Source organism: Macaca nemestrina, chromosome 10, assembly GCF_043159975.1.
Source record: "Macaca nemestrina isolate mMacNem1 chromosome 10, mMacNem.hap1, whole genome shotgun sequence".
Classification (NCBI taxonomy): Eukaryota; Metazoa; Chordata; class Mammalia; order Primates; family Cercopithecidae; genus Macaca; species Macaca nemestrina.
Window position 1 is genome coordinate 52,536,834 of NC_092134.1, and position 23,439 is coordinate 52,560,272.

Here is a 23,439-nt window from a genome sequence, read left to right on the forward strand (position 1 = left end):
CAAATTATGCTCAAAAAAGAAAGCAGGACAAGCTTTTGCCAAAAATATTTTTATTGCCTTGCATAACAGTAGTTAGTATTATATGTTGAAATAATTCCATATTTTGCTTTACTTTTGGATGAAACCACTGAATCAGCTCCTGGCATATGTGCAGCACCTATATGAAAAGAATAGTTTGGTAAAATTTTAATTTTTTAACTAGAAATAGATGGCCTTAAAAGAGATTTGAAGCTCCCTTAACTATATTTTTCTATAACCTGTAAGAAAGCATGAAAGTATATGCTGAGATCAGTACTGAAGGAAGACCATCTACATGTACAACTAAGAAAGGCATTCCTCTGTCAAGAAGTAACTTACACTTGAATGCAAATCCTCACATATCTTTATTCACAGAATACAGACAGTGGTAAGCAATGCTTTTCTTAGTCATGTTTTATTGCTGAAGGATCTCTAAAGAGCCCTGATCAATATTTAAATTGCATCTAATCTGTGCAAGTGATTTTAAAGAACATGGCAGAGAAATGGGCTGACACATGATACTACTTTTCTATAATGAGATGTGCTGGCTGATAAGAGCACATTTACACAAGTTTTTGAATGAGAGATGAAATAAATATTTTATGGTACCAATATTCTCAGTAAAGATCATTTCTGTGATTTCAAGTGACTTCAAGCTTTAGCTTCACACTGTATTTATTAATTGAATTAGCCTAAACATATAAATAGTGTTGAAATATTATGATTATTAAATATTGATTTTTGAATAAAAGAATTCCCTAAGAGAACTGAATTGCAGTGCAAATAGCTCAATTGTCAAGAGTTAGACTTTGCCCCAAAACTTCATGTTCTTTGTGCCTCAGAGAAAGAAATCAATAAATGTATAAGAGATCATATTTTAAGAAGACATCTAATACAAAGAATACAAAGAATACAGAATACAAAGGAATTATTGTGGCAACCAAAGTAATAAAAAAAAAAACAATCTGTGTACTATCATCATCTTCTAAGTTGTAAAATGAATTATTCATGCTCCTGCTTTTCAGGATGATGTGCTCATTGACTTGGAGGGTGACGTACTGCTAACAGTGGTCTGTTGTAAGGACTTACTCGCACATTTATAACTGCTATATGCAGGTTTGAAGCAAAAATGCAGAACAAAATGTCATAATCACCAAAAACTGCCTTCTTTGGCCAATCACCAAACTGAATGTTAGTATTTTCTAAAGTAGAACTATAGAATAAGAAAATAAATCAACCCTATAGGGAATGACTGTCATTTTGTGATAGTAGGATTTCAAAACTGGCCTGGTTCTCTACTTCTTTGTGCATGCTACAGTTGAATTTCTCCATCCTCTCTAAAGCTATCTATGGTTATGATAACTGCTTTAGCTAATCACATGTGAGTGGAAGAAGCTATATGTTTCACTTCTTCATAGGAGCCTATGAGTAAGTAAATGGTTTGCCATGAGTAAATCTCTCTTCCCTTTGCTAGGCAATGAGTAAGTTTTATATGATAAATTATCAATCAGTCTGGGTTTAAGAATGAGAAAATAAAAAATATAGACTCTAGCTAACCTTTTATGAACATATAATCTGAGCAAGAAATAAACCTTTGTTACTCTAAATCTCCAAGGTTTAGAGATTATTGTACCTCAGCATTACCCAGGCTGTCCTGACTGATGATACACAATGATCAAACCAGATTTATTTTGGCAAAAGGTTATAAGCAGCATCAGTCCTTTAATTGCTATAAAACAAAATCAATGTTTTAAAACTATGTTGTATAACCTGATACATCTTTGAAAACTTATATGAAATTTGTAACCAATATAAGTACCTATGGCCATTAGGCGGGTCACAATTGTTAAAATTTTAAGAAAGTTGGTTCCCAAATTTTATTTGCTTCTTGTCTCTCATTTTCTCCTACTTTCATTATTATTTTTATGAAGGGATTTTTTTTTGTCTTATGAAATTAAAGATATAATCAAGATAGGAGAAATATTTGGAGTTTATCCATCTACTGTTCAAGTGCTCCTGGTCCCCAGTGAGAATTAGTTTTTGAAGGGAATGGGAATTTTCACCACAATGCCTCCCAAGAAGGCTACGTGGGAAAGGTCACCGTGAGACATTCTGTCAGATCAGAGACAGAAGCAAAGTCCTTAGAGTAGTGTTGTGGTCAAATTGACCAAAGTTTGAATCCCAACTTGGCTACCTATTTTTGCCTTCTCTAAAATTGTACTTTTTAGTTTAAAATAATGGACTAATACCACCAGTCTTGCACTGATCCTGCTAATTAAATATCATGTATGTACAGCTACCTAATACAGTGTGTGGTAGCCAATAATTACACAGTCAATGGATTTTATCATTATTAAAGAGTAGGATCCCACATTATCTCTAAGTATGGTGTTTTGGCAAGTTACGGAATGAATAACAGATAGAAAGAGACATGGTAGTTTCCATAAGCTGAATCTAAGAAAACACACAAGACTAGTATATTTATATTCATTACCCCACCGTCAATAATTAAAATAAATTGAGCTACTGCACCCTAATTCCACAACCATGTGAGAAGTAGCATTACGACACAAGCTTTTGTTCTTGATGCTCTTCAAATTAATGTCTATTAATGTCTTAATCTACTGTGTGGATGAAAACACAGAAGGAAAACTTAATCAGCTTTATAAGACAGCCAATGCTTAGTTGGGTGATACAACCTAGATTCAGAATTACCCTAAGAAAATACATACTTGGCTAATTAGTGACAGTATGAGATAAAATAAGGATAATAGGAGAAAGAGGAATTGGAGGAAGAAAGAATGGGAGAGAGTGAAGGATGAGAAGGAGAGAGGGAGGGAAGAAAAAGGGAAGAAGGAAAAAGAAGGGAAAAACAGGGAGCGAGGGAGAGAGAGAAGAAAGAAGGAATGAAGGAAGGAGGGAGGGAGGGAAGTAAAGCTGACACTGAATCATAACTTATTGTAATATAATGGAAAAGTGCAGAAAGAATATTGGCAATGGATTGTGACAAATCTGGATTCACATCCTTGCTTGACCACATCATTTTGTAATCTAGTGCCAAGTTACTTAATTTCTGTGATCTTGGTTTTGCTTATTCTCTTTTTTAAGGTAAAATATGACAATAATAACTTCATAGAATTGTCAGAAAGATTAAATAAAATGAGATAGCACATTACATACCTTGACTAATACAGTGCCTGCCTTAAAGAGTTGACAATTAAGAAATGGTAGCTATTGTGGTAAAAATCTTGATGGATTTAGTGATAAAAAGCTAAAATTGGAAATATTAGTTAAGAATCGCCATTGTCATTCACTATTTTTCTGAAGGGCCTAGCCACTAAAATAAGTCAAGTGAAACATAAAATAGGTGTAAATATTAGAATAAAAGAAAAATGATAACAATGTTATTATTCACAGATGATATGATCATATATGTATAAAATCCAAAAGAACCTATAGAGAAACGATTAGCATTGCATTTCTTTACATAATTTCACTCCTAGATACTCAATAAAATATGTACATATGTATGCCAAAAAAGAAATATTAGTTAAGAATGAGAAGAACAATGGTACTATAGTTCTTGATCATTCAAAAAATGCAAAATTTTTAAATAGATGGCTCCAAACTTTCAGATAGATATTAACACATTGTAGTGGTTGTAGAAAAAGGAAACCAGCATGAAAAGAGATCTGGATACCTTGTTAGATGACAAGAAGTTACGAACTTGGTGATATTTAGCCACATAAAGAGAAAAGTAATGTGTAACATAAGGTTTACCACCCAATAGTGGGCTCATTTGTAATACAGAAAACTTCCTATATAACAACAGCAGAGATTAGATGGTACATTTCAGATCACTTTAGAAAAGGGGTATTTTAGTTAAAGATCATATACAGACTTTATGTTGTAGGTTAAGTAACAGCATATATATATATATTATATATATAACTTAGCTTTATTATTTTTGCTTTTTGTACAAAAAATTGTTTATGGTAAAATATGTTTTTTGTTTTTTAATATATTTAATCTTTTAATATTTTTATTGTTTTAAAGTATTTTGATCTTTTCCTTTAAACATGGACAGAGTAGCACGTACTTTTTCACATAAAGTTACTATCCTTGTACAATGACATCTGGAATGGCATTGCTTTCATCAGAATTAATGAAAATGCATCTGACATTATGTTTGTGCATATCTCTTTCTGTTCACATTAAACAGCTTAAGTTGGCAAATGTCAGAGAAAAGAAAGATGATGGCTCCTACATTTCCTTTGATTTTATTTGCATTGCTAAATGTGATGGGACACAAAAGCCAGACTGTTTCTTGTGTGATAAGTTTCCTGCCAATGATAGGATGAAGTCAAGAAAGCTTATTTCTGAGCATCCTGAAAATAAATCACACAATATAGATTTTTTTTTTTTCCCCTAGAGAAGAAGTTCAATTTTAAAAGGATGGAAATTTACCAAAACTTATATTTTCCCTAACATGAAACTTTTGACATGTTTCCAATCAAAAGAAACCATAAATAACTGGAGAAAGCTTTATCATTTCAAGTCCTCTAGAAATGCTTGAGCTGGTGGGTTGCTTAGAATAAAAAAAATCAATGACACCTCTGTTCACTTGCTAGAACCTACTCTTGAACTCTGGTATTTTGCCAATATTTCAAAGCCAGTTATGGTGAAAATAACAGCTGTGTCATTCCCATTTGGCATGCAGCTGGGTGAAAACTATGATTGTTTCAGTAAAACTCTGATTATTATCTCTCACCTGAATGTTTGGGGTGTGTGTGTGTGTGTGTGTGTGTGTGTGTGTGTGTGTGTGTTGCTTCCTCCCAACAGAGTTTCTTATCAAGCAAAACTCCTAATGGAACAAAAATCTTGATACTGCAAGTACATATGGGGTACATATGGAGTTTCTTGATGCAAGATCCAGCGTAATTAATCTGGTGAAGACAGAGGTTCCACTTTTCACAGAGACATACTGCCCTCACCATCAGCATGCATTCGTGTGAAAGACACTGATAATTATCCTAAAAAGATGCTTTGCCTGCTCTGTTAAAAGCAACCTAATAATTTCACAGCCATAGCCAGAAATCTAGAGTTTCAAAAGTTTTTATTTAGAAATGAAGCAAAATGTATTCTTTTTACTGTCAGAAGTTTTTTGGCTTTCCATTGGATAAGTGTTAATGCGCTTGGCTGAACTTGGGTCAGAAATTTAATTTTATTTATTTTTTAAGTAAAGGAGAGCTGAATCTTAAAAAAATTTGACAAGAGAGGTTTATCTACATCTATAAGGAAGATGTTAGGCCAAAAAAAAAAAAAATGAGGCTAGTCTTTCAATTTCAGATTTTCTGGTCTAGTAGGGTGACTCTGGAAAGAACTGTTATTTTGGAGGAAGAAATTAGAGGTAAAATCTTGTGACCTTTCCATTGACATAAAAGTGCTGAAAGAAAGACTTTAGTGAGGGCAAGGGAGTTGAAAATGAGAAGGACATGTAAGTTTGTCCACGGAGAAGATCTACAAACATCTGTAAAGACTACAAAACTCTTTTAAAAGTTATTTCTGCTTAGACTACATAAAACTGAAAGAATTAAAACATCTTCCCTTACTGACAAAGGCTGCATTGTTGACACTAAGCTTTCCAAAAATAATTACATTTGACTTGAGGACAAAGGGTTTCACAGAACCTGAATTCACCTTGAAGTATCTTGGAGAAAGCTCAGGTGTCTTGACAAAAGTCTACTCTGCTCTGACTGATAGGGAATTTAATTCTGTTTGATACTGAAAGCTATGTGAGCTGCAACTTTGAGCACATACTGCTATTAAAACAGATGAAAAATTGTTTGGATACTAAAAATAACACCAATATTTTCATATAAAGGAAGGATCACTCTAAATTTTAACTTACTCCTTTTTTTTGTTGTTTTTTTGGCTGCTCCATAGACACAGCGGAGCTATCCCAAAGGCAGAGTGTCCCAGAGTAGCCTAAATTTTAACTTCTTATTAAGCCAAATAAAACAGCCTTCTCATTGAAAACTGTTTTAAGCTGAAACTATGTTGTCTTTTTTATATATGACTTGGTTAGTAATTTGCATTTATTATTGTTTTATTTAGAAAGAGGTCATCAATTTTTACAAGAAAAATGAGTCACATAATTTTTTGTAATATGTGAAATAACTCAATGTCAAATGCAAACAAATAAATAAATGACATGAACATTTACACACATGAGTGGATTTTTCTTGGGATAACTTCACAAACTTCATTAGATTTTCTAAAGTGTCCATGATATCTCTTCTCTATCCCACCCCTCTCCTACTCCCCAGTAAAGACTAATTAATAAGGGACTATAATATCAGTTGAAAAACACTGCTCCACTAGGTAGTCGATCCCCTGTGGTCCTTCCAGTTCTGTGAATCTATAGTTACATAGCAAGCAATCTATGCTTTTCTTCACATAGATTACATCTACATGAAAAGGTGAGCATGTATGGATACTTGGAATATGTAACTATGCAAGACTGTGTGAATGGGGTAAGAAAGACAGGTACTATGAAGATTTTTTAACTGATAAAAATAATACTACAGAATAAATGTACTTGTGAGAGGTGAAGCCAGCTGGACTTCTGGGTCGGGTGGTGACTTGGAGAACTTTTCTGTCTTACAAGAGGATTGTAAAATGCACCAATCAGCGCTCTGCACCTAGGATTGTAAAACACACCAATCAGCACTAGGTGGCTAGCTAGAGGTTTGTAAAATGCGTCAATCAGCACTCTGTAAAAACGCACCAATCAGCTGTCTGTGGCTAGCTAGAGGTTTGTAAAATGGAGCAATCAGTGCTCTGTAAAATGGACCAATCAACACTCTGTAAAATGGACCAATCAGCAGGACATGGGCGGGGACAAATAAGGAAATAAAATCTGGCCACCCTGGCCAGCAGCAGCAATCTGCTTGGGTCACTTTCCACACTGTGGAAGCTTTGTTCTTTCCCACTTCACAATAAATCTTGCTGCTGCTCACCCCCGGGGTCCGTGCCACCTTAGAGCTGTAACACTCACCGCAAAGGTCCATGGCTTCATTCTTGAAGTCAGCGAGACCACAAACCCACCAGAAGGAACAAACTCTGGACACATTTGTTTTATTCAATTTTCTGAGAATATAATTTATCATTTTATCAGAGGAATTACAAAAAGAGAATGACTACATCACCCATTGGGAACAGAATTTTAAAGTATAGTTATAGTTCTATTTCTGCAGCCTTCTCTGAGTAAAGACACATTTTTAATGATGTGTAGAGAGTGCAACATCAACATGTCACTTTCTGGTAGCAAGTACAGGAGGCATCTTAGACTATAGTTGCACTAATGGGTCATTGATCTTAAGGATATCTAAACAGACCCTTACAAATCATCTATAATGACTCTGAAGGCTGTTAGTGTCATTGTTGAGTAAATACTCAGCCCAAGCCTTTCTATTTGCTATTACAAATGATAAAATAAACAGTGCATATTTCCAGAAGCTTATAATTACATGTACTTACACAGTAGTTCAAAATAAGAGAGTCCGTGGAGAAGTTGTATTTTATATCAGTCAGATAGAGTGAACATTCTGTCTTCTGTTGAGATCACAGGACTGGAAATCAGAACTTCTATTTTTGGCACCACGGATGACAACTGTTTTTTTTGTTTTGTTTTGTTTTTCCCTCCCAGTGAACAAGTCATTTAACCTTTTCTTGCTTCAGTGTTGCCAACATAAATGGAGAGAAAGAAGTTCATTTGTATAAGCCATCTAAAATGAATGTTAAGTTACAAATGGACATTTTTAAGCCAGTTTACTGTTATCCCTGGGGGTAATTTGCATGTAAAAAGAAATGAACTTAGTATCATTCATAATTCAAATATATGCAAGGCGATTACTAGCTTACTCCTTTCCTTTCTTCTTCCCTCTCTTCCTTCCTTTCTTCCTTTTTTTTCTCCCATAGGGAAATATAGATTTAGGGCTGAAAACTGATCCCAGCTTTTTTCATTATTTCCTTGCTTTTCTTTGTATATAGTCTGATTGCAGTATTTTTTCCTAAAATATATTTAAATTTTATTTATTTAAAATATTATAAAGAGATAACCATACTGTTGAAATATTCGGGGAATGTTCTCTTTCACTTACTATAATACTGCTAAGATTCCATAATTTTGGCGTTGTTGCGGTTCATTCGCTTTGGCTGCTGTGTGATATTTCATTGTGTGAAGATATCACAGTTTATAAAATCACTGTCTCTTATTGATGGACATTTGAGTTATTTCCAGGTTTTCACTATTGTGATTGACACTACTATTAACATACATGTTTCTCTGGTTAGATGACCAAGGCTTCTCTGGGGTGTTTGTGTGCATGTGGAACTTCTGGGTCATAAAGTACAAGAATATTCAATTTTTCTTTTCTTTTTTTTTTTTTTTGAGACTGAGTCTCTCTCTGTCAGCCAGGCTGGAGTGCAGTGACAGGATCTTGGCTCACTGCAACCTCTGCCTCCCGGGCTCAAGCAATTCTCCTGCCTTAGCCTCCCAAGTAGCTGGGATTACAGGCATGTGCCCGCATGCCCAGCTAGTTTTTGTATTTTTAGTAGAGACGGGGTTTCACCATGTTGGCCAGGGTGGTCAAAAACTCCTGACCTCAGGAAATCCTCCTGCCTCAGCCTCCCAAAGTGCTGGGATTACAGGCGTTAGACACCGTGCCCGGCCAAGAATATTCAACTTTAAGAGACAATGCCAAACAGTTTTCAAACTTGATTACTCCAATTTATACACTGACAAACAATGTGTAATTGTTTATCCATATTATCTCCAACAGTTGTATATGAGACATTTAAATTTTCATCAGTGGGACGTACAATGCAATGGGGTCTTATTGCAGTTATTTTTGGTGTTTACTTGATCAGTCAATTGTTGAATATATCCTCTTAGCCATATGTGTTTATTTTTCTGTGAAACATCCGTTCATGTGTTTTTCTACTAACTTGGGCTTTTACATATACTTATATATTCTTCTTATATATTCTTCTTAGTAGCTATTTTTGGGGGTGGTTTATATAGTGAATATATTCTCTTCCTTTGTAACTTGCCTTCAAGGTATCTTTCATGAATAAAGTTCTCAATTTTAAGTGCTCACATTGCTCTTGTTTAGAATATGCTTTTTGCGTATCTCACTTCAAAAATCTTTCCCTACCCCAGTGTCTAAAAGATATTTAGAGTTTTCCTAGTCTGTCACCTTACGATCCATCATCGTCTCCACGTAGGAATCTGTTTCTGGGTTCTCATCCCTTCGTTACTATTTAACTCATGGAGAGCCAAGGGAATGAGTTTGGGGAAAAGGGGTGCCACATAGTTTTGATCCTAGCTACTTGTGATCCCAGCTTTTGTCTCAGTGGGAGATTTCAATTTGTATCTGTCTCTCTCTGTCTCGTTTTCACTATCTCTCTCTCTCTCTCTGGGGGTGTGTGTGTGTGTATAAAAGTAAATTAATAAAACCAAGGCACTCATGAATCAATGTATAATGATGAGTGTGTGCCATAAACTAAAAGTCATAGTGATTCCAATTCTGTTCTTTGCACCTGAGATCCAAAGGGGGCAAAAAAGTAATAGAATACAGCCTACTGCACTCAAAAAAAGTTAGAACAGTTTCAAATCCATAATTTGTGGATCTCCATCTATTTTTCTTATTAAAGTTAAAGTTTTAAGTAATAGTCATCTACCTTATTAGACTGAAGGTAGAAAATGTCTATTTTAATCAAACAGAAAATTAGTACCTAGCATGATATCAGCCAAATAATAAGCATTTCATAAATATTTGTTGGGTGCATGGAAGAATTCCTTAAGATGACTCATTTTTATTAGTAGACAAACATATCTTTGATTTTCATAAATCTTGAATTATCAAATGAGACTCTGAGCTCATAGAAATCGCAGACAAAACATGCTAACATTTCTAGTTCAGAATAACATCTTACATTAAAATGGCTTCCACCCTTGAAAAGTGATCTGTCATTAGACCCAAATTTTCAGGGTTCTTTATGTATTTGCATAAATATGTATGTTCTTATGAATGTGCAAATATGTAACACATGAGTTTTCATGTAGTAAATGTATAAAAGTTGGTAATGTATACAGGGTTAAAAGGAACCATAGAAAGCACCCAGTGCTGTGCTTTCTTTGCCTTTGGGAAATCATAAACTTCTTTGTGAATCAGGTAAAATTATGGGCTTTTTTTCCTAGAAAAAAATGTACATGTGCAAATATTTTTATTAAAAATTCAGGGGGTTGGTAAATCTGAGACTGATCCACTTGGCACCTTGTCCTACTGTAAATGTAATTTTATGGATGAGAAAATAAGATACAGAAAGTTTAAGTGGTCTTTCAACCTAGTGAGTGCCTAAGTTAGCACCAGAACCAAAGTATTGCAGGTCCCAGTCTAGTTCTAGTTTTACTTGTTATGGATAATAGCTAAAACAGAACATTCTGGAATGTGGGAATAATGAAACATTATTTTAAAGCTTGTCAGTAATGAGTTAAAATAGGAAAATTGCACCATGATTCCCATTTCCACAATCCCTATTCATAAATGTTCCATTTGTACCAACAACAATTTTTAAAATTTATGCCGTTTTGTTCTTTGCCTCAGTTAACACAAGACAATATATTGTCTTTTGGTATTCTATTTTCTCATATGTTTGTTATTCAAGTTTTCAAGAAACAATGTAAAAAATTTAGTTACTAATCATTGTATAATTGGCATTATTTAATCAAACCAGTTATGACATTTTCAGAAAATTTAAGCCCTTTCTGGAATAATTTAGTATTTTAAGACCAAACTTTAGCAAATGTATTTCTGGATCTACCACAAATATGCATGTCTATTTAAATGTGCCCATAGTTCTTTTCTTAGTAGGTTAGCACTAAAGGCAGAAAAATCATTTTCAACCAATAGCCACAGAGTTAGGAAGAAAGCCTGTTTTCTTAAATAGAAAAGAAATGTGTGACATGTAATCTTGTTATCCCAAACTACCTTGTTTTTCCCATGTCAACCTGTTCACCATATAATAAGCGATTCCCAGGCTTGATTAAGCCTGATACTTGGAAACTTTGGAACTACATTTTCTATTTCCCATAGATCAACATGTCAGACGTATCCTACTGCCTAAAGTCCAGCCCAAGAGTACTTTGCTGCCTATTCCCTATTTGCTAGCACCTAGAAATGCAGCTACAGAACCCAGCCCTACCAGTTGTTGGGCAAAATAGCAGGAAAAAAAAAATCAGATAAACAAGTAACCAACCAAACAACAAAAAAAATATAAGAAACCATTTACCTTAGAATAGTCCAGGTGAGGGATTAGAGACTCCCAGTAACATACCTCTTCCTCTTTTCAATCTTGCTTCTGGAAAGATGGGTCAGTGACCAGTGACATTAATGACAGATAAATCATTGAGGTCTACATAGCCAACAAAAAAGCATAACCTTGTTGACAATGCACAGGTATACATTTTCTGTGTTAAATGCAAAGATATTCCTCTCTTTATTTCAAATCAGAATGTTTTATTTTCACTTTCATTTTTTTTAGAGACAGGGTCTCACTCTATTATAGCCCAGGCTGGAGTGCAGTGGTGTGATCATAAGTCACTGCAGCCTCGAGCTCCTGGGCTCAAGCCATCCTCCTACCTCAGCCTCCTGAGTAGCTAGAACTACAGGCTTGTGCCACCATGCCCTGCCTAATTTTTAAAAATTGTTTCTGGAGACAAGGTCTTGCTATGTTGCCCAGGCTGGTCTTGAACTCCTGGGCTCAAGTGACCCACCCGCCTCTACCTCCCAAAGTACTGGGATTGCAGGTGTGAGCCACTGTGCTTGACCTGTTCCTCTGTTTTAAAGTCAGGAAAGGAGAGGGGGGATTAGCCTTTCTGGAACACTAAATAGATTAGGTTATTTCCCTTTCACTGATTTCCCTAAACACATCTTCCTACACAATTTTCAGGTCTTAACAACCTGGGGCTATCAACAGGCACAACAGCCATAAAAAGAGAACAACACCACACACATCTTTCTAAAGAATACTCAGGGCTAACTGTTCTGAGGAATGTAAACCCACATGGAGACAATATGGAGAAGTTTACTGACAGTCAACAAAATTAAAGAATTCTACCTTACAGTGCATCTGATCAAAAGGATATTCTGTTAATTTTCCTCTATGATCACCTGCTTAGCTGTCAGTTATTGTTGATTCCCTATTTTAGAAAGTGAATTGCAACTGGATTCTATAAAAATTTCTTTGAAAATCATTTGATCTCTTCATATATGGGACGGTAACTATTTTGTCTCCAGGATAGAGCCAACTACCACCACATGTTGAGAGAATTGAGAATGCTAGACATTGACTGAGTAAATCAGACTTTCCTAAACAAGCTATAAAATATGTCCTCCGGTCTGCGCGTGGTGTCTCACGCCTGTAATCCTAGCACTTTGGGAGGCCGAGGCAGGTGGATCACGAGGTCAGGAGATCGAGACCGTCCTGGCTAACACGGTGAAACCCAGTCTCTACTAAAAATACAAAAAATTAGCCGGGCGTGGTGGCGGGCGCCTGTAGTCCCAGCTACTCGGGAGGCTGAGGCAGGAGAATGGCGTAAACCCGGGAGGCAAAGCTTGCAGTGAGCCGAGATTGCTCCACTGCACTCCAGTGTGGGCGACAGAAAAAAAAAAAAAAAAAAAAAAAAAGTCCTTCCTCCAAATGTGACAAAGATTTTTGTCAAGTATATTTCAATGAAAACTAAAAAAATTAAATAGCCAAATGACAAGGTTGGAAGAAATTTAAGGTCTTAGAAAATTACGAATACACTATAATAGCTCAACAGAACTTCTCAATAATAAATGTTTTAAATTTTGAAGACAGTCCCATGAGAGGGCAGTAATTTATTAATTACTATGGTTGAGGAGTTTGTAATTATGAGCGTGATTCAAATCACATTGTTGATATTTCATGAAAAATATCTTGTCAAGCATAAGCAATTATTCAAACAATAGTTAACAGGAAGAGATTCATTTAGAATATTCATTTGCCTTAATTAATTTTGGCTCATCATTGTAGCTGAGGGAGGAATTTTTCAAGATCTCCATGACTTAAGGACTGCAAATAATAGAATTGCTGAATTATGCTTTGTATTCAAATTTTCATCTTAGAAATGATAAACTTGGGTAATAAAGAGTTGACTTAAAATGTTGATTTAATCACAATGGCATAAAAATAAATGAAATTGATTGTTGTTCCAATTATGGCTTTATAATACTTTCATTGCCAGGTACAAAGAAAAAAATTGAAGTGTCCAGTATTTGAACATACAACTATACAAACATATTTTCTTCAAATTGAATTTATATATAATGAAAATTGGACTCTGTTAAGCTACAGCTTTAAATAATTGTCAAAACAGTTATGCCATATTTAGTTAGCTAAATAGGCATAATGATCTAACAATGAGAAAAATACTTTAAATATCAACTAATATTCTTATATTTTATAAAATATTTCTATTTTGTAGAAGTTTAAAAAATGTTTTCCTCATTGAATTCCTAGTGATAAAAAGGTTTACATTTGTCTATTACAAGATTCTGGAAATATTTTTACCATCAATACCTATGTTTAGTTGTGAAAGTTGCTTTACAATAAATTCCTAATTCAAAACGACTTTACAAACAAAATATTTATAAATTAGTCTCTATCTGACTGTTTTGTTTATTCAATACCCAATGTTCTGATGCTTAAAAGTATTGGTTTTCTTTTGATAAAGCAATATTTATAATGGTTACAAAAACATGCTTATTGAAGTATATTTCAATGTGTTTGGGATTTATATACATAATAACAACTAAAAAAAAAGTAAGATGAGTAGGTTTCCTCAATGCAATAGCTAATTTGAATATATAAAACTATTTAATTGGGTTTAAAAGCAGTTGCAATACAATTAAGCTTGTTCACTTGCTTTCCTAATAGAGAAATACCTTTTACAGATACTGTTTCAGACACTGCAATTCAATATACATAATTTTATTTTAATGTAACAAGTTATTTAGGAAATACACTCATTATATATTGTGTGTTAACTGCAAGGGACATTTCCTATTACCCATTCTTTTCCATTACCTCCCCTTTGACTTGGTCTTTTAAAACAAAATAACCGCTGATATATTCTCTTTCCCACTTCTCATCCCATTCTTTATCCTCTAATGTGGCAGGTAGAGGGAAAAAAGCTGAATTAGATGAGTATATTTCCCGCACTATTTTCAGCCTGAGATGTCTTAATTTTGTCTAATACTGGCTCCTTCAAAAATGTAGCAGTTACTACTTTTATGACCTTGGGGCTTAGATCATTTATATTTGAATGCTTTTTACATTTACAGCAGAATTTTGCATTGACCTTTCCCTGAGGTATACAAATAATTCCTTAGCATCTTTGATGTTAAAATAATATGAACATATTACATTTAAAGTTTTCACATACAAAGATAAATTTGGCCCAAAATTTGTGGATGTGAATGTACCTACCAGAGTACAACAAAATATCTTTCCCTATGCAAAGAAATATTAACTTTCAACTTGCAGCTAGCACCTGAAGGAGCACTCTGATGTTCTTGACTCTACTATACATAGTCTGACCATAGTCTTGGCTCAACAGTTTTTTCCTGTTCATAATTTCTGGTTACAAGAGACTTTGTCTACCCCTTTGTGGTCTCCCAGTAATCTATAGATGAGGGTACCAACCATATAGTAAGTATTTGTGATGGCAGTTACGATTTAGTGTATCTTTGGAACATTTCTTCAGTCCTCCATATTGTTATAAGAAGAACAGAGGTGATGAGACCTCTATGCTCCCCACTTCTGTTCATCTTACAACTTCTTGTTCTCCATGCTTTGCCCAGGACCTGCCCAGTGTTTGTATGTCCATCAGTTCTAATCATGTGGACTGACACAATTCACCTTTCTTCTTATTGAAAGAGTATACTTACATTAGTAATAACTCTGAAAATTCTCAGGGATACCAAGAAATATTATTTAATGCACACTTTATGGGGGTCATTCATTTTGTATTCATCCAAGATTTAAATATTTATTATTAAATTCCCTGGCAAATGGCAGCGTTTTAAGGAAGGACCGCCTTTTTATAATATGCATGGATGCACTAATTGTGATAATTATGGAACAAGATTTCCCCTAACATATTCTTTGTCATGTTGTGCCTTTATCACAGGGAGGGCATACCATGTGCATTGAGATCCTAGGAGAGGCCCCAGCACTATTAGGAATTAGGGAAGTTTCCAGAGCCTTGCAACCAGCAAGTTTTTTCTCCTTAAGTTAAATATCCCATATCTTTCTTTCAACTTTCCTCATAATGTCATGGTTTCCAATCCTTTAAAACATCTGGCTAGCTTTCTCTCCATGATCTCCAAAATTCATGAGAAATTCTTCTTGGAAGTATCTAACTCTATAATTTCATATTTTGTATGATAGGTTTCCATGCAACACTGTTAGGGTAAGTCATGTTCAATTACCCAATTGTTGAGCCAGAGTTGACAGCATTCAAGTGTTGCCTTCTCTTAAACTAAAAAGAAGACTATTTGCAAAAAAAGAAAAAAAAAAAAAAAAACCCAGAGGCATAATGTGGTTGAGTTATGCTCTTAGTAGTTATATAGACATTTAAATATCTGACAATACCTATACTATTTTTGGCCATCTATTTCTTAGAATCCTCAAAAATGCAAGTTATTCCATGAAATGATTCCCAACAGTTTTTAAATTAAGTATATGTCTATTCTGAGGTCTCCTGAGGTGTGATAAAAAGAAGTCAGAGGGTGCCAATGGACGTGGTTTTCTGCCCACACCTCTTCAGATCTTTGCCAAGCCTCTCCTGTGGTGCTCAGATGGAGTGCAATGCCTTCTGCCTGAAGATGAATCCACCCCCAGCCAACCAAGCAATCCAACTAGGCAGTTTGAGTTAGTTAGAACTGTGATAGAACATGTTCATAGGTCCACAGAACTCCCCCCACTGCAGGATCTTCTCATGTCAGATCAAAATGCTGTATTTTTGTTTGACCAGGAAACATATGCATCTTAAACTATCAACATGAGTTCCCACAAATCGTTCACTTGAGCTGCCTAGAATTCTGCTCATTTGTCTCATGAACTACACCACACAACCTTTAAAAATGTATATATAGAGAGAGTAGATTAGATACTTTGGTTTAAAGTGCTACATGCCAATGCCTTTTCTCCACTTAGCCAAAACTTAGGCCACCTTAGCTTCACCTTCTACTTCACTTTGCAACTTCTTGCTGGCAATCGTGTCATGGTTTAGATTAAATATCGCCTTCTTATCCATCTTTCTTAAGTGTCAAGTATAGAGCAGTTGAGATGCAGTGGGTCTAGCTTTTAACACTGGAAAAGTCTTGGCTCTAGGATTTCTGTGAGGGTGATCCTGTTTTGCAACCTGAGAGTAGGCATATCTGATAGGGGCCCCTCCTGAAACCAGCCCAGAGGCAAGTACTGGTTTTTAGTGATATTATCTGCTACATAGTTTATCCTCAGTTAATTAAAGCTCAGCAATGGGCTCTGCTGAGCAACTGGGCAGGTAACATTCCTGGTTTCTGAATTAATTACTTCCTGAAAACTTTGACCTGAATTACATCAAAAGACAAATAACACATGGCTATGAAGAAAAGAGTTAAGTCCTGCAGTTTCTTTCCTGTTTTTGTTGTTGTTGTTGTTTGTTGTTTTTGTTTGTTTGTTTGTTTGATTTTTTGAGACAGAGTTTTGCTCTTGTTGCCCAGGCTGGAGTGCAATGGCATGATCTCGGCTCATGGCAACCTCCACTTCCCAGGTTCAAACAATTCTCCCTGCTCAGCTTCCCGAGTAGCTGGGACCACAGACATGTGCCATCACACCTGGCTAATTTTATATTTTTAGTAGAGATGGGGTTTCTCCATGTTGGTCAGGCTGGTCTCGAACTCCCCACCTCAGGTGATCCGCCCTCCTCGGCCTCCCAAAGTGCTGGGATTACAGGTGTGAGCCACCGTTTCCAGCCAGTTTATTTCCTCTTTTACCAGCAGGACAGATGTCTCTTTATCCTTGGGTATGCAAACACTGACATGCTGGAAGAACTTTGTGAATGATTACCTTGGTACTAGGCAGATGGCCTCTCATAATGATTATTACACTCTTGTGGGAGGCAACTTAAACATCATCAGAGAAAAGAAGTGGTACCAAGGTGCAGTCAAGTTGCTAATCATCCATTATTTCACTATAGGAAGCTGAAATAGCTGCTTCCAGCTTTCACTTTGCTTTGCTGTCAATGTAGTAACATTTCAGGGATAAGTATTTTTATGTGGACTCTAAACCTTAACTATGCTCAAATGAAAATTGAAATACTACTGTGTTAAACTGACAAGATATAATAAATGCAGCAGATTTTTTTTTACACATTTCTGTGTATTAAGGTGATGGGTTGAAGTACTACTAGCAAGGCACAAGTGGAAAATACTCGATGTTTAGTGATATTGGGCTCTTACCCCAATAAATTGTTATAAGAAGGAAAAACATTTTTTAAAGTAAACAATTGAAATTTACTATAAGACATTACATCCTGCTCTAGGAATGGGGTTATTTATGGTTGGTATTTCTCTGAACCCTGTCATCTTCATAGTGTCTCATTATTATGGAACATAATGTTCATACAGAAAGCGTGTCAAAAGAAAACTCATAGAAGTCTTGTGTAAGAGAAAACTTGTCCAAGAAGATTGAAAGCTATCTGTTAGAACATGGCAAAAAAGGAATACAGCAGATACTCCAGAGCTGCTACAACAGTCTCCTTCACTTCTCTCTAATTGGCAGAATGATTTTGTTCAGGTTTATACCCCCACCTCTTAGCGCCTGTCTGACTCAGGGAAGGGGTGACTCTGTCCTCGGCTAGTTGGGTCCATCTGACTGGTTTAATCTAAGGCAGGAGTCATGGTCTAATTTCCCTTGTCAGGAGGAAGGATGTGATGCTGATCCAGTCAATGGGGCATGAGGAGAAGTCCAAGGGTGAGTTTCTGACAAAGATATGATGGCTATTAAAAGAGACGTGGGACTAGGCACCGTGGCTCTCATCTATAATCCCAACAGTTTGGGAGGCTGAGGTGGCAGGATCACTTGAGGCCAGGAGTTCAAGACTGGTCAACATGGCAAGACCCTGTCTCTACAAAAAATGTAACACTTAGCTGGGCACAGTGGTACATGACTGTGACCCCAGCTACTTGGGGGGGCTGAGGCAAGAGGATGCCTTGAGCCCAGGATTTGGAAGCTGCAGGGAGCTATGACAGCATCACTGCACTCCAGCCTGGGTGACAGAACGAGACTCTGTCTCTAAAATAAAATTTTTTAAAAAAGAGACAGGGCAACCAGTAATGCCCTCTTTTCCACTGGGTGTTGCCTTGTCTGCATGTGATTTTTGGAACTGCGGCAGCCTTTGGAGGATGGTGAGGAGAACAAACCTCCAAAGACACAGTTGGCATTCTAAGAATTCCAGAGGTGTAAAAACCTGGATGTCCTTGATGAAAAAATGGTCTCTGAACTAATTCCTTAGATTTTCTTTACCTTGAACTTTCATGTTATTAGTTTTTCTCGGTGTTTGAACCAGTGGTTCCCAAACTGTGCTGCACTTGGGAATCACGTGGAGTGCTTTTGAAAGTCTCAGTGCCCAGCTCTCAGCCCATTGCAATTTGATCAGAATGTTGGGGTGGGAGCCAGACATCACTATGTTTTCAGAATCCCCAGGTGATTCCATTGGGCAGCAACATTTGGAAACCATATGGTTTGAGCAATTTTGAATTATATCTTTCATTTCTATCTGAGTTTTTCATAACTGAAACAACAAAACCTAAACTAAAAAAGAAAATCCAGACTGAAAACATTATTTGTGCATTTAAGTACACTGGATAATAAGACAGAAAAAAAATTAAGAAGAGTATAATAGAGTCAACAACATGCTTTCATAGTTTTCAAAAGGAACTCCAAGTCAATTACTTAGCAATCAGTTTGAACCATATTCAAATGTAATCAAGTTCCTACTACTTTTGATAGAGTAGTCTCACTGATTGTTTTCTTTGATAAAGCTTTTTATCCATTAAATAACCTGTAGCATAATTTATGTAAAATAATTAAAAGTGAGAGACTCCTTTCATCTTTATTAAATTTAGTCTTTGAAGACTATGTCTACATAACAGAAACAAATAATGGATTCTATTACATTTAATTTCAAGAGAGGAAGACTAGTTATCTTTGTCACTTGTTACAAATCCCCGCGCCCACACACAACACATGCACAGCCTTTTAAAAACATCACTGCTGAATCCTTGATTAAGGCCCTTTATAATACCTTACCTCTTCTCTGACCCATGAATTATAATTTAGGAAACTATCTAAGAAATGGCCCATAGTGATTTAAACTCCACGTGGGAGACATAGGCCACAAACCTGACAGCTTATTGTGAATCGTGGCAACAATTCTTTGACTTAGCCAGTTTACAGAAGAAACATTTTCCATCCTCTGAAAGGCTGTATGGGCACTTACTTTGAGGAGGGGAACTTACCATCATCTACCTCTCCAGATCACACAGCCATGTCTTAAATCCTTTCCCTTCTCTGAGATACAGAGGGAAGCTGTCCGTCCTTTCTCACATAAAACCCTATGCACTGGATCCAGCATCTTGCAGAGAATCTGTGTCACCTTTCAGCCCTAAAGTGGACATTTTGGCACTGTCACTCCTGACCATGTTTGTGATCACACCACATTGTGATCTAATATGACAGCTGCTAAACTACCAGTTTCAAGGAAAACCTCCGTGATTTCTCACAGCTATTGTTAATCTCATCCTTCTTCTCCATTGCTCAGTTCTTAGACTTAGGCTTTTGCTTCACCTTTAAGTAAGATTGTAAAAACTGGACAGATATTATGTAAGTAGGCATCCTTATTCTTATCCAAGAGCAGGATAGGCCACTCAGTTTAAAAAACAAACCTGTTTTTTAAAATGACAGATGAATGGGCTTTGCATTTCATAGGTCATATCCGTGTAGAATTTCTTTAATTTTGTAATACACAGAGATAACTTGCTTAACAGATGAGAAATATGAGTACACAATCTTATTCTTTAAGTGAGAGAGTTTTTAAAATATGCATTTAGATAGAGTGTAAGAACATAAAGAAGACACCATAAACTTTGAAACAGGCATGGAATCAGAAGGTTGTTTTTCTTTAATGCTGAGCTATGCTGACAGTTATCTCCAATAAAAATGAATGAGCAATGTGAGAGGAATAATCAGTGTCTGAGAGATTCTTTGCATTTACATGAATTGATAGCATTTACCAGATTGAGGGTAAGTACTAATGAAGCACTTCAACCTAATTTAAAACTTTCTGAGCTTTCTTTTTCCCCCTTTAACAAAGTTAGATTTTTATAGGATTTAATTTGAAGGTGATGGAAATACAAAGGCAGATTTTTGTCATCCCCAAAGACAGGTTAATAATGCATTCAAATTCATATCTTTTTTCACTTTGATAAAACTGACCTACTTTCCCTTTTAGAGAGAAAATGTCTTATGAAATATTTTTCACATAAAAAAAATGTTGCATTTTGATGCCTTTCTTTTTCCATTCTATAATTGAACCTGGCATATCACTTCCAAAAGTTAAATGAAGTTTAATTCATTTTCAGGTCTGGGCTTTTTAATGAGTTAGCATCTCTGTTACTTGAGACAAGCCGCATTCAGTGCTTTGCATGCCTGGGAATTTTTCTGACAGTAGTGATAATGATGCAGATGTTTCTCTTTGCAGGGATTTTCCAACAATGTTCCTAATGAAAACACATGTCTACTTCCTGGCAAATAAAAAAAAAATCATTTTTCAAAACACAAAATTCAAGTGCTTTCATCCTAAAATGGCAAATGTAAACAGCCATTATTTTCTCCACATCATTTTTGCTGGTTTTTTTTTTTTCAGCAATAAAGTGATTATTATTTTTTTCTCATCTTGATATGGAAACAATTTCAACAAAATCTTATGCAGATCCCAAGTGAAGTGGAGATGGTTAGAGCGGTGGGGTCAAGCCTTGCGAATTGAGTCTTGGAATAGATTTACCATGTCATCTTAAGCCTCATGTCTGGGTCAGCTGATTTCAACACAGAAATAATCACAGTTGCTACAAGTATTATGCCCTTAAACTTATGAGTGTAACTTTGTCTTTTGAGTCTTCTATAGATATAAATAATGAAAAAATATCTATATAGATCATGTTTTAACAAATCTTTTTTATTTTAAAAAATACATGAAATTTCACTCAATTCAGCGAGGTTTCTGCAAAAACAAAATTCCAGATACATTTTGAGGGTTGAGTGAATATTTGCTGCTGCTTTTCTTTTAAATGTTCATTAAAAGGAACATTTTAATGTTGAAAAAAAAAGCCTTTCATCATTCATCAGTTAGCTGTTAAAAAGGAGTTTCCAGCTTACATGCAAAAGAAATGTCCTTACCCTATTGTTAAGCATCGTAACCCATACCACCAGATGGGGTATAGGAGAGGGCAAGGACCAGAGATGTCTGTTGTATCTATAACTTGGTCATTAAAAAATGCTTTAAAGTTATTTTTCTATGTTAAGAGGACTATGTCAAAATGCCACATCATAAAGACTACATCAATATTTTTTTCACATGTTACTATCAATGAGGCCATTACGAGTCTTCTTTCCCTCCTTGGGTGAGGGTGCCATCATGGTCATTAGGACATATAATTAAACACTCATCAGAATAGAAGGTCAAAGGGCCTGGGAAATCTGGATAACTCAAGCCAAATAAAATCAATGGTTAATTGCATCTTGGCTAAGTTTATCTGCACCTTTGGATAGATGATTATGTGCTCTCTTTCTCCATTCTTTAAGCTGACACACTAACTGCCTTTTTGTAGATCAAACCTTAGAACTTGATTTAGACTCTGCCTCTATAAACAAAGTGTGTTTAATTATGCATATTTTCTGCCTCTATATCAATTACCTGGTTTAATCTACAAGAAAGCGGAGAACTAAATCATTATTTGTGAGAGTCTATTTAGTTCTTGAAATAATGAACTTGAAATAGAACTCTAATAGAAGTCAGCCTTAAGTCAGCATCCTTAAAATCTTCCTCCTTTCCTTCCTCTTTCTTTCTATCAAAGCTCTACATGCATAAGAGCTAGAGCCCATCTTAGGCTACAAATCAGAACCTAGTGATTGTTTTATAGTCTTGACATCCATCTTGTGAAAGTAATTATACAGAGCCAAGCATGGTGCATTGACCATAACTTGAATGTAACAGAACATGTGAGAAAAGACGTAATGGAAAACTCCTCTCTGTGAAGAGTATAGTCTGGCATTTTGGTAACAGTGAGTCAGGATGGTGTTAGTAAAGGTAAGCCCAATCTGGAATCTTTAATTTTGTACCTTCTTTTTCTGTAGAAAAAACTGAGTCATCTAATGCATGCACTCATGTTCCCCAGCTGAGGATGAACAAGGCAATACTCTGTCTTCCTGTTACAACAACTTGTAATGAATTGGGCTTTTTGCCATCTATTTAGTGCCCTATTCATCACATTGTTGTGCCTTTTCTTGGTGATTTTGCTGTTTAAAATAGACCCTCATCATAGTGCTGAGGTGCTGTCTACTGTTTGTCAGTACACGAATTTGGTGATGTGCCTTAGAGAGAAAATATGTGTTAGATAAACTTCGTTCAGACATGCATTACAGTGCTATTGGCCTTGAGTTCAATGTTAATGAATCAACAATATATATTAAATAAGATGTCTTTAAACAAAAAACAGTCACAAAACAGTTATGAATTGATTGTTGCTGAAAATGTGACCAGAGATTGAGAGAAACCTAACCATATATTTTCTCTAGAAATAGTGGTTCAGAATTTGCTAATTTAGTCTTTGCAGGGACTTTATACAACATTACTGCAAATAAGAAGAATCAATGGTAGTCCTTATTTTCAGTATAATCAATTCAAGAAAAGAGGTCAGGCCTAGGTATACAGTCGTATCACATGAAAGGTTAAGATCCATAATTTTAAAGGATTCCTGGAAATTGTGAAATATGATGAAACTCTTTTCGCAGCCTTTACAGATTACCAAATTGTGCCTCACTCTCCATCGTGTTAGTATAACCTGAAGGACGTGGTGACAGTTGAGACAGTTATAAACTCAACCACCTGGTAACTTCTTTGGAAAATAACCAAATCATCTATTTCTCTATTTTGAGATCTATTTTGAATGTCACACAACTATTATCTTAAAAGTCTTTAAATGATTCTGATACCAGCACATTGAT

The 23,439-nt window shown here is 35.6% G+C and overlaps 1 protein-coding gene and 1 long non-coding RNA gene across 5 annotated transcripts in view; one reads left to right on the forward strand and one right to left on the reverse strand.

The window, feature by feature from the left end:
- The window catches only part of LOC105473294 (lin-7 homolog A, crumbs cell polarity complex component), a 145,976-nt gene that overhangs the window by 56,961 nt on the left and 65,576 nt on the right, over positions 1 to 23,439 (forward strand). The window lies entirely within an intron of this gene.
- LOC105473293 (uncharacterized) lies at positions 34 to 19,813 on the reverse strand. Of its 3 annotated transcripts, none has more exons than XR_011609017.1 (6): positions 19,677 to 19,813; positions 11,377 to 11,445; positions 7,561 to 7,755; positions 7,079 to 7,170; positions 6,620 to 6,722; positions 34 to 157 (listed from the first exon to the last, which is right to left on the reverse strand). It is a non-coding gene; the product is annotated as an uncharacterized lncRNA (long non-coding RNA). The 3 variants fall into 3 exon arrangements; XR_011609018.1 differs by having other exon boundaries at positions 11,377 to 11,499; positions 19,677 to 19,809; XR_982150.3 differs by lacking the exon at positions 7,079 to 7,170.